Genomic DNA, 8,576 nt, shown 5'->3' with positions numbered 1-8,576 from the left:
CCGGAATATTCTGGGGGATCCTGGTGGCCTCCAGCCAGGGCTGTACCTGCCCTGCCTCCCCCAGCTCCCGCCGCTCCAGAGCCCGGGAAGGCCGGCAGCATTCCTGGCATACCGCAGCTCTCACACCCCATGCTTTATTTACCCGAATCCGGATGCAGAGTGGCCTGGCTGCAGGTCTGGCTGTTTGCAGGGAGATTTCTGGGACCAGGGATTCAGGGAATGGGCTCCTGTTGAGAGCTTTACCCATTGATCCTCACCCCCAGAGCTCTCAGTGTCTGGCAGTCAGTAAAAAGTACAAAGCCCACCTGTGGATACAGGAATTGGGCTGTAGGGAGAGGATTGCCAAATCCAGCAGGTAGAGCAGGAGGTCCCAGCTCCTTCTGCCACATTTTCAGGAGCTGTGTGCTTTGGGAGGGATGCTGTTCAGCCAGGGCAACATCCCAAAGGAGCTGTACACCTTGGCCATGGAAGCTGCTGTGGGGGTGGGTTATCACCTGCTCTGTCCCCACAGGCATTTCTGTCTGCCCTTCCCACACCGTCTCCCTGGATTTCACCATCGGCATTGCCTGGGCCCACTGTTCTTTATCCCATGTCTGTCCTTTATCCCATGTCCCTGTCACCATGGCGCAGCTGAAATACCACATGGGAGCCAAACCTCCTGCTCCCGTCCCTGTGATCTCTGTGTCCTTGATCCTTGCATCCTTGTGTCCCTGCAGCCCTGTGTCCTTCTGTTTCTGTGTCCTTCATCTCTCCATACCTGTATCCCTGCATACCTGCATTTTGTCTAGGACACAGGGCCCCCATGCAGGGGTGCTGGAGGTGCCTGCAGAGCTGCTGGTTGGGCTGGCACCTGGTTGAGACTCCTCCTGTGGGCTGCACATCCACATCCCTGGAGAGATGGGAAAGGGCCAGCAGGCTCTGCTCCAAGTGCCACCAGTGTCACTTTGGTGGCTTTGGGTGGGATGCCCTGTCCTGGGGCAGCAGCTCTTGTGGGTGACAGGGAGATGGCTCTGCTGCTCCAGGGCTGTCTGGGGAGTTCTGGTCCCTCTGTGGTCACAGTGGGCTGGGACAAGGCCAAGGATTTCCTTGGGGCTCCCTGGCTGTCCACCAAGCCCCATTCACAGCCAGGAGCACCTCATTCCCTTGGTGCCACACCACAGCAGCCTCTCTGCAGCTGTGGTTCCTGCTTTTCCTCATTTATCTTTGGAGAACATTGGAACTTGGTCCTTGGAGCATCCTTGAATTTTGGCATGTCCTTTTTGGGCCCTGGTTCCTCCTCCTCATCTCCTTTGCATCCCCACTCCTTTTCCACTTGCTGAATGCTAGAGCAGAATGGGGAAAGACAAGCTCATCACACTCTCCATATGGAAAACTGTTTAAAAAACAACAACAACAAAAAAAATCCTCACTGGAATTTGGGAGAAAGGGATTTTCACCCCTCCTTCCAAATAATCCCGATTCTTGTGGGGGAAGTCTGCCAAGGCTGTGGGCCAGCCCTGCAGCCGCTTCCCAGCAAACCAGTCAGGCAAACCGGGTGCTTTCTCTCGCCTCAAGTCCCGGCTTGCTCGTCGGACCGGCAGGAATGAAGCTCTCCCCGCTGGTCCTGCTGAACCCTTCCCTTCCCCCTCCCTCCCTCTCTCATCCCACCCCTTTCCCGGAGGTCCCCCAAGCTTCCAGGCTCCTCTGTGTCCAGAGCTTGTTGGCGGGTGCCCCCCGGGCTTTCTTCTGCCAGGGGGTCAACGCTCCCTTCCCGAATTCCTTTCATCGGGATTTGCATTCCATTGCAGAATGAGCCACCCTAAGGTGTCGCCTCCCTTCGGAACACCAGCATGTCTCGATTTTTGCATTCCCCTGACCCTGCACCCCTCTGTATTCGATCTCTGTATCCCCGTGTCCTCAGTCCTTGCACCCCTGTCCCTCTGGCTTCCCATCACCCTGCGAGGGGGTGGCTGGAGATGCCTGCCGAGCATCGGAGATGCCTCTGTGGCAGGGATGGAATGGCAGAATGGGGGTCTTTATTTAGGGATTGGCCATGACACCTTCGGGGATGCTCCATCCACTCAGCCTTGGAGGCTGTTCCAGCTTGGGAGCTCCCTCCCCACCATCCCCAGCCCCAGGGCCACCTGAAACCCTTCCTCCAGGACCCTCGGGAGGTGGGGGCTGCCCAGGTGTCACTGTGGGGCTGCCCAGCTCCTGCCCTCACAGCCAGGATCACCACCGGGCTTTGCTGGGCTCAGCAGAAGCGGTCGGACCCGCGGTGCGAGCGCGGCGAATTCCTCATTCCTCTTCCCTGCGCTGTGCTGCCTGCCTGCCATCTTTGCATGCAAACAGTAAACAGGCTGTTATTATCCTGGATGCTTTGAATAACTGCGGCTATTTTTTCTCTTCCCAGTATTCTAAAAAGGCAAAAAATTCCCTGCGGTTTCTGAGTCAACTTTTTTTTTTTTTTTTTTTTTTCCTCGCACTCTGTCCTTTCCTTCCCACCACCTCTGTGACCTTGAAAAACCAGGCGGGTGAGCTCCCCGGCTGTCTCTGCTCGCACCCGCTCCCCGGCTGTGCTCCGGCTGCCGCTCCCGCTGCTCCCCGTGGCCGCAAATCATGGAATTCGGGGCTGAGCCTGGTGGTGGCGCAGCGCTGGCCAGTGCTGGGCAGGACCCGGCCTGCTGGGCATCCTGCTCATCTCCTCCGCTGGATCAGGAGCTAGGGATGCTCAAGGTGGTGTTAGGGATGCCAGAGGAGCTGGGGATGCTGGAGGCACTGGGGATTCTAGAGATGCTGGGGATGCCAGAGGAGGATGGGGATGCTGGAGGTACGGGGGATTCTGGAGATGCTGGAGATGCTGGAGGTGCTGGGGATTCTGGAGATGCTGGGGATGCTGGAGGTGCTGGGGATGCTTGAGGAGGTTTGGGATGCTCAAAGATGCTGGGGATCCTTGTGGTTCTGAGGACCACTGAGGTGCTGGGGATGCTGGAGGTGGCCAGGGATGCTGAAGGCACTGGTGGGGGGGCTCTGGTGGGTGCAGCTCACGCAGACATCTGGGACATGGGACTCTGCCTCCTCACCTTGCATCCCCAGGAGCTGGAAGGTGTGTCCAGGGATGGTGTGGGCAGCTGGGAGCTGAGAGGGACATGAGAACAGCCTGGCCACCCAGGCCTTGCAGGCAGCAGGTGTTCCCGGGTTCCCTTCACAGGTTCCCTGACAGGTCTGAGACTCCTTCCTTCCCTTTCCTGCCTCCTCATCTTCCCTCAGAAAGCTTCCCTGGACCAGGGCCTTTGGCAGAGGGTGGCAGGGGCCAGAGAGAACATAAAGGAAAGGAAAGGAAAGGAAAGGAAAGGAAAGGAAAGGAAAGGAAAGGAAAGGAAAGGAAAGGAACATCCTGCTAGATCTAATGGGGGGTTTTTTGGTTGCTTGCTGAGTTTGGTGGCAGCAGGAAAATTTGAGAGGTTCGTGGCAGGCCCTGGCACACAGGGCTGGATGCAGCATGGAGTGGAGGGCAAGTCCCTGGGGTGATGGGCCATGTCCCACCACAGGGTGCTGCAATGTGCTCTGGAATAGTATCTGGAGGGAACCAGGGATTAATTAACTGGATGGAGAAAAACTGTGGTCATTAGAAGCTCATTTGGAAGCAAAGGGGGCTTGGAAAGGGCACTTCCTCAGCTGGAGGGGAAACGACATCCAGCTGCAGGAGATGGAGATGGCTGGAGCCATCACACCAGGCAGGGAAAGCCTTTAAAACTCACCCAGCTTCATTTCCCAGGTCTCTCTGTCCCAGTACAGAGTCATTGCACACTAATGCTGCTCAGACCATTTCAAGTGAAACTTCAGTTTCAAGTGTTTTCTCATGCAGAAGTGCCTTGTGGTGTTTTGGTTATTTTTTTCTTTCTTTCTTTTTTCTTTCTTTTTCTTTTTAATTAAAAAAACTTGTCTTCTTCCTTCCAGGAAAAATTGGATGTTTGGTTTCTCTGCCCACTGCAGGGGAAACATTTCATTGTGATTTTCCTTTCCTCTCCTCCCCCCTTTGGAGCTGAAACTCTTCTGAATAAACAAGCATTTAAGAATGTATGTTGGTTAACGAAAGAGAAGGGGCCCATATCCCACTTTCCTAGAAAATCACAGAAACTTGAATTTTCGGGAAAACATTTGGCTTCAGGCCAAAGGAAAGTTTTAACTCCTGACACTTGAAACTGTATATGTACAAAGTTTTGTTGAAACATGGTGAGGGAGAGAATCACTTTCCTTGAATCTCCTAATTTTTCATTTGAGAAAGCTGGAGAATAAAAAAAAAAAAATCCAAGTTTCAGGGAGAAAAACACAAACAGAGAAAGGCAGAATGTGAATTTTGGCCCTGATGGAAAATGACACAGGCTGGAAAATATTCCCACCCGCATTTTTACAGCCTTAAAGTGCGATCCTGTTTTCTTTTTTTTTCCTTCTTGCATAGGGTCCAGCATGAAGTAACACTACCCAGCCTAGAGATCCCATGGCATGTCCCAGGAATTTGTAAGCAATGTTGTATTTGCCGAGTAAACAGGGGTCGGGACAGAGGGTAGGTCAGGGCCACGTGTGTCCAGAGCCACTGGAGAGCAGCTCCTGCCACTTTCGGGAAGGGAGGGCAAGCCCCCACCACCCTGACTGGCCATCCTGGAACTCCAGGCATGTCTTGGATCTACCAAAAGTTTAGGACTGTGTTTCCAAGGTGACCAAAACATTATTTTTTCCAGCTGCCTCCAAAAAAAAAAAAAAAAAAAAAAAAGGTGGAATTAGAGAAAAAAAAAATGGAACCATCAGAGGAAATTCTAAGAAAATGAAATCAGATGGAAAACTGGCTGGCTGGTCCCTCTCCCTGGCCCTCCCTGAGGAATGTTGGATGCATACAAGCAAGGAAGATGCTGGTGGGGCTGCCCTCGCCAGCCGAGGCTATTCCTGAGCTACTGCCCCATGCCCAGACCAGGAGCGGCTCCATCCCGGAATAGAGCCCCCATGGAGACGTTACCCCCTGGCAGCTATTTTGGGTTGTGTCCCTGCAGAGTTAAATGTGTCTCCAGCACCCGGGTGGCTCCGCCCCTGTGGCCCAAACACAGCCTGTCCTGCACAAAACCCCCAATATTTTGGTCCTTGCTCCTTTCTCTTCCATTCTTTTTCTCTCCCCATCTCCCTCAGTTTTGTGTCTGTTAAATCAGCAGCCTTGCTTTCCTTCCCCATGTTCAGCTGGCTCCAAGGCTGAGCAGTGCCTGGAGCCATCATGGTTTGGGAATGCCCATGGATCAGTGGGGAGGAATGCTCAGCATTGCCCAGCACCCAGCACAGGGCTCACCGGCAAATCAGGAAGACTGGATTGCAAATTCCAGGAGTTTTTTTGCACTCTGCTCTCTTGTTTACGGCTGCTTGCAGGGTGTAATCCCTGCTGTCCTCCTCTTCTATGCCAGGCATTTGCTGGCAGTGATTCCCTGCCCTGCCACAGAGCTGCATCCAGGAGAGTATGAGGGAAGCTGGGCAGACAATGCAGGAAAATCCACTCAGGATTTGCAAGGTCCAAAACAGCTGTAAGGGAGGAGAAAACCCATGGAAAAGAGGGATGTGTGCCACGGCTGCAGCAGAGCTCAGGGAGCCAGCTCATAGCTTTGTGGTCAGGGGAACAGGAGTGAATGGGAATGGACATCTCCCTCGAGACTGCTGCAACATGGGCTGGCTTGGGAGGCTTGGAAAGAGCTTGGAGAAAGTGTCATTCTGTGCTGAAGCAGGACAGTCATCTCATCACACCAGCCCCCTCGGCCTCCAGCTGCTTCAAGGCAGAGGAACCAGTCCCAGCCCTTCCAAACCACATGCTCTTCATGCTCCACCAAACACCATCCCCACTCCCGTGGTCCAAAGACCATCTCCAGTCCATGGTCCATCTCCACTCCCAGTGCTCCCTGAAGGTTGGTGCCCTGCCAGGTGGGAAAACACTGAAAACAACCCCAAAGCTGGAACATTTCCAGCTCCAAAACCTCTCCTGGCTTCAGCATCAGGGATCCTCAGGGCTAGAACTAGGGATCCTTGGGATGACCACGGCACAAACACTTAGGGATGGAATCCTGAGCAAAGAGGCTCCTGTTGTGCTGTGGATCCTTCTGGCTGCCTACACACACACACACAGTCATGTGCTGCACAACTGTGGCCCCACACTGCCACATCTCACTCACAGGCCAGGGAACAAAATCCTGGGATGACAAAGCAGGAGAATTCCAGGGTGATCTCTACCACCACAGAACAGTCTGGAGAAGAGAGAGCTTTGGGGTTACCCACCTGCAGCCTTCCAGTGTCTAAAAGGTTCTGAGAGAACTGAAAAGGGACTTTGAACAAGGGCATGGAGGTACAGGACAAGGAGGAATGGCTTCCTGCTGACAGAGGGCAGTGTTAGGTGGGATATTGGGAAGAAATTGTTCCCTGTGAGGGTGCTGAGGCCCTGGTACAGGTTGCCCAGAGAAGCTGTGGCTGCCCCTGGATCCCTGGAAGTGTCCAAAGCCAGGTTGGATGGGGCTTGGAGCAACCTGGGACAGTGGAAGGTGCCCCTGCCCATGGCAGGGGGGGGAACAAGATGTGCTTTAAGATCCTTTCCTACCCAAAGCCCTCTGGGATTCAATGATTCCCTCCTGGAGACTGAATTTGCCAGGTAACCCCGTGTGCTCCCCAAGCTTGACTTTCAGAGCATGACTAGAAAAGTGCTGGCTTGCTCCAACATGCCGAGGCAAGCGCTGCCTCTTCCTGCAGGTTCTGCAACAAACTGCTGCTGCTGTGCTTTTGTGCAACACCTGGAGCTCTTCCAGAGGCTGGCAGGTAGGGAGGTTTGGGAGCCTGTGCCGGGAATGCTGCCGGGTCAGCCTGCGGTCCCACACCGCGAGGTTCCTGGCACAGCGGGTTGGGAATGCTGCTGCACTCACCCCCTCCCCAGGAGCAGAACCAAGGCAGGTTTTGTAATACCTTCTTTTATTTTTTCCTGTTCTCGAACAGTTACCCATGGGCTAGGGGAAACTCTCCTCTTGTATTCAGCTTTTGTGCAAAAATTCCACAAATTCTTTCAAAACTCCCCAACTTTCTCAGCCTCACTGCAGTCTCGGGGCTTCACAGTCCTCCAAAATCTGTGGAATGAGCAGCATTTCCTGGTGTTGAAATGCTGATGTAACAGGGTGGTGAATCAGTGGGGATCTTTCAGCCTGAACCATGTTGTATCGCTGTTAGCGCTGAAGTTTTGCTATTTTAATCCACAAAGCCCCACACAATCCAGCCGGAGTAAATGGCGAGTAACCCCGCTGTATCCAGTGTCAAACCTAGGAACTGGTGAGAACTGTATTAATGCACAACTATTCTGGTTCGTGGGACCCTGCTCCAAACAGACTGGATGCCATGCAGTAATCCAAGCGCTGTGTAACATTGTAAAGTGTATAAATAGCCCTCGCCGGGTGTGTCAGAGGGGCAGGGGGAATTACAGCAGCCGTGTTTGCCTTGGAAAGATGAGCTGAAAGCCAGCTATGGGCCTGGGGCTTGAATTCACACTCAGTTCTGGTTCCTGCCACGTTACAGGCACTAAAACGAGTTGGCTTTGCTTAATGCATTCAGCCTGCACTGCCTTTTCTGCGTCTTTAAGTAACACCCATCAAACTGGGGTGCTGGTCCCCAACTGCTGTCTCCTTTCCTGCCAGCAGCTCACCGAGGATGGGTTTGGCTTCTCCAAAGCTAGAGCTGCCTGCTGCCTTGAACCCAACTCCTCAGCCAGCAGCATCCTCATGTTCCCCCAGCTTTTCCAAGAAAAAGCTGACGCAGCTGCAGATTGAGGGGCAGAGGCCACAGAGCCACCAAAACAAGGACGAACGAGTCCCCAGATGCCATGGCATGACGTGGGGAGATCCTTGGAAGTGACAGAGGAGACCATCACCCCCAGGTTATGGCAGCCTGGTCACCGAGGGCCGAGTCCTGCTCAGATTCCAGCGTCCCCCTCCTCCAGGGTGAATGAACTCCAGTGCTGGAGTTTGGAGCGGACACTATGTCCACATTCTTCAGCCCAGAGCCGGGAATGTCAGCTCCTGTCCGGACGCCAGGGGCTCGCATTCCTCCCCGATGCTGCTCCCAAAGAATGCCAGCCCAGAGGGTGCCGGGGAGAGAGTGCCACTCGCTCCGGGGGGATGAGGGGAGGCATGCTCAACCCGCAGAAAAGCCTTTGCCGAGCTGGCAGAGCCGGGCAGGGGTTAGCACATGTGTGCTGCCGTGTGTTTACTAAACACTGCTCCCGGCGAGAGGGAATGGCTGGAATTCACCCCCTCGCTCCCCACCAGACCCCAAGGACATGCAGGCGGACCAGGGGAATTCGCTCCTCCAGCTTGTTGCCATGGCTGCATATTTCAGAGACTCAAGCAGGGAAAAAAATAAAAGAAGAAAACCAAAACATTTCAATGGGAGGGAAGAAAAATAGGAGGGGGAAAAATGCAGAAGAGTAATGAGAAGGATGAGAGAGTCCAAGAAATGTATTAGATCATCCTTAGAAACTGGTGTCTGAGGAGTTCTCCGCAGCTCAGGCTGTTCCAATATTTACTGTGTGTTAT

The sequence above is a fragment of the Onychostruthus taczanowskii genome, unplaced genomic scaffold (assembly GCF_017590055.1).
Source record: "Onychostruthus taczanowskii isolate IOZ18803 unplaced genomic scaffold, ASM1759005v1 scaffold51, whole genome shotgun sequence".
Lineage (NCBI taxonomy): Eukaryota > Metazoa > Chordata > Aves > Passeriformes > Passeridae > Onychostruthus > Onychostruthus taczanowskii.
The sequence above is the reverse complement of the archived record's forward strand: the minus strand, read 5'-3'. Positions refer to the sequence as shown.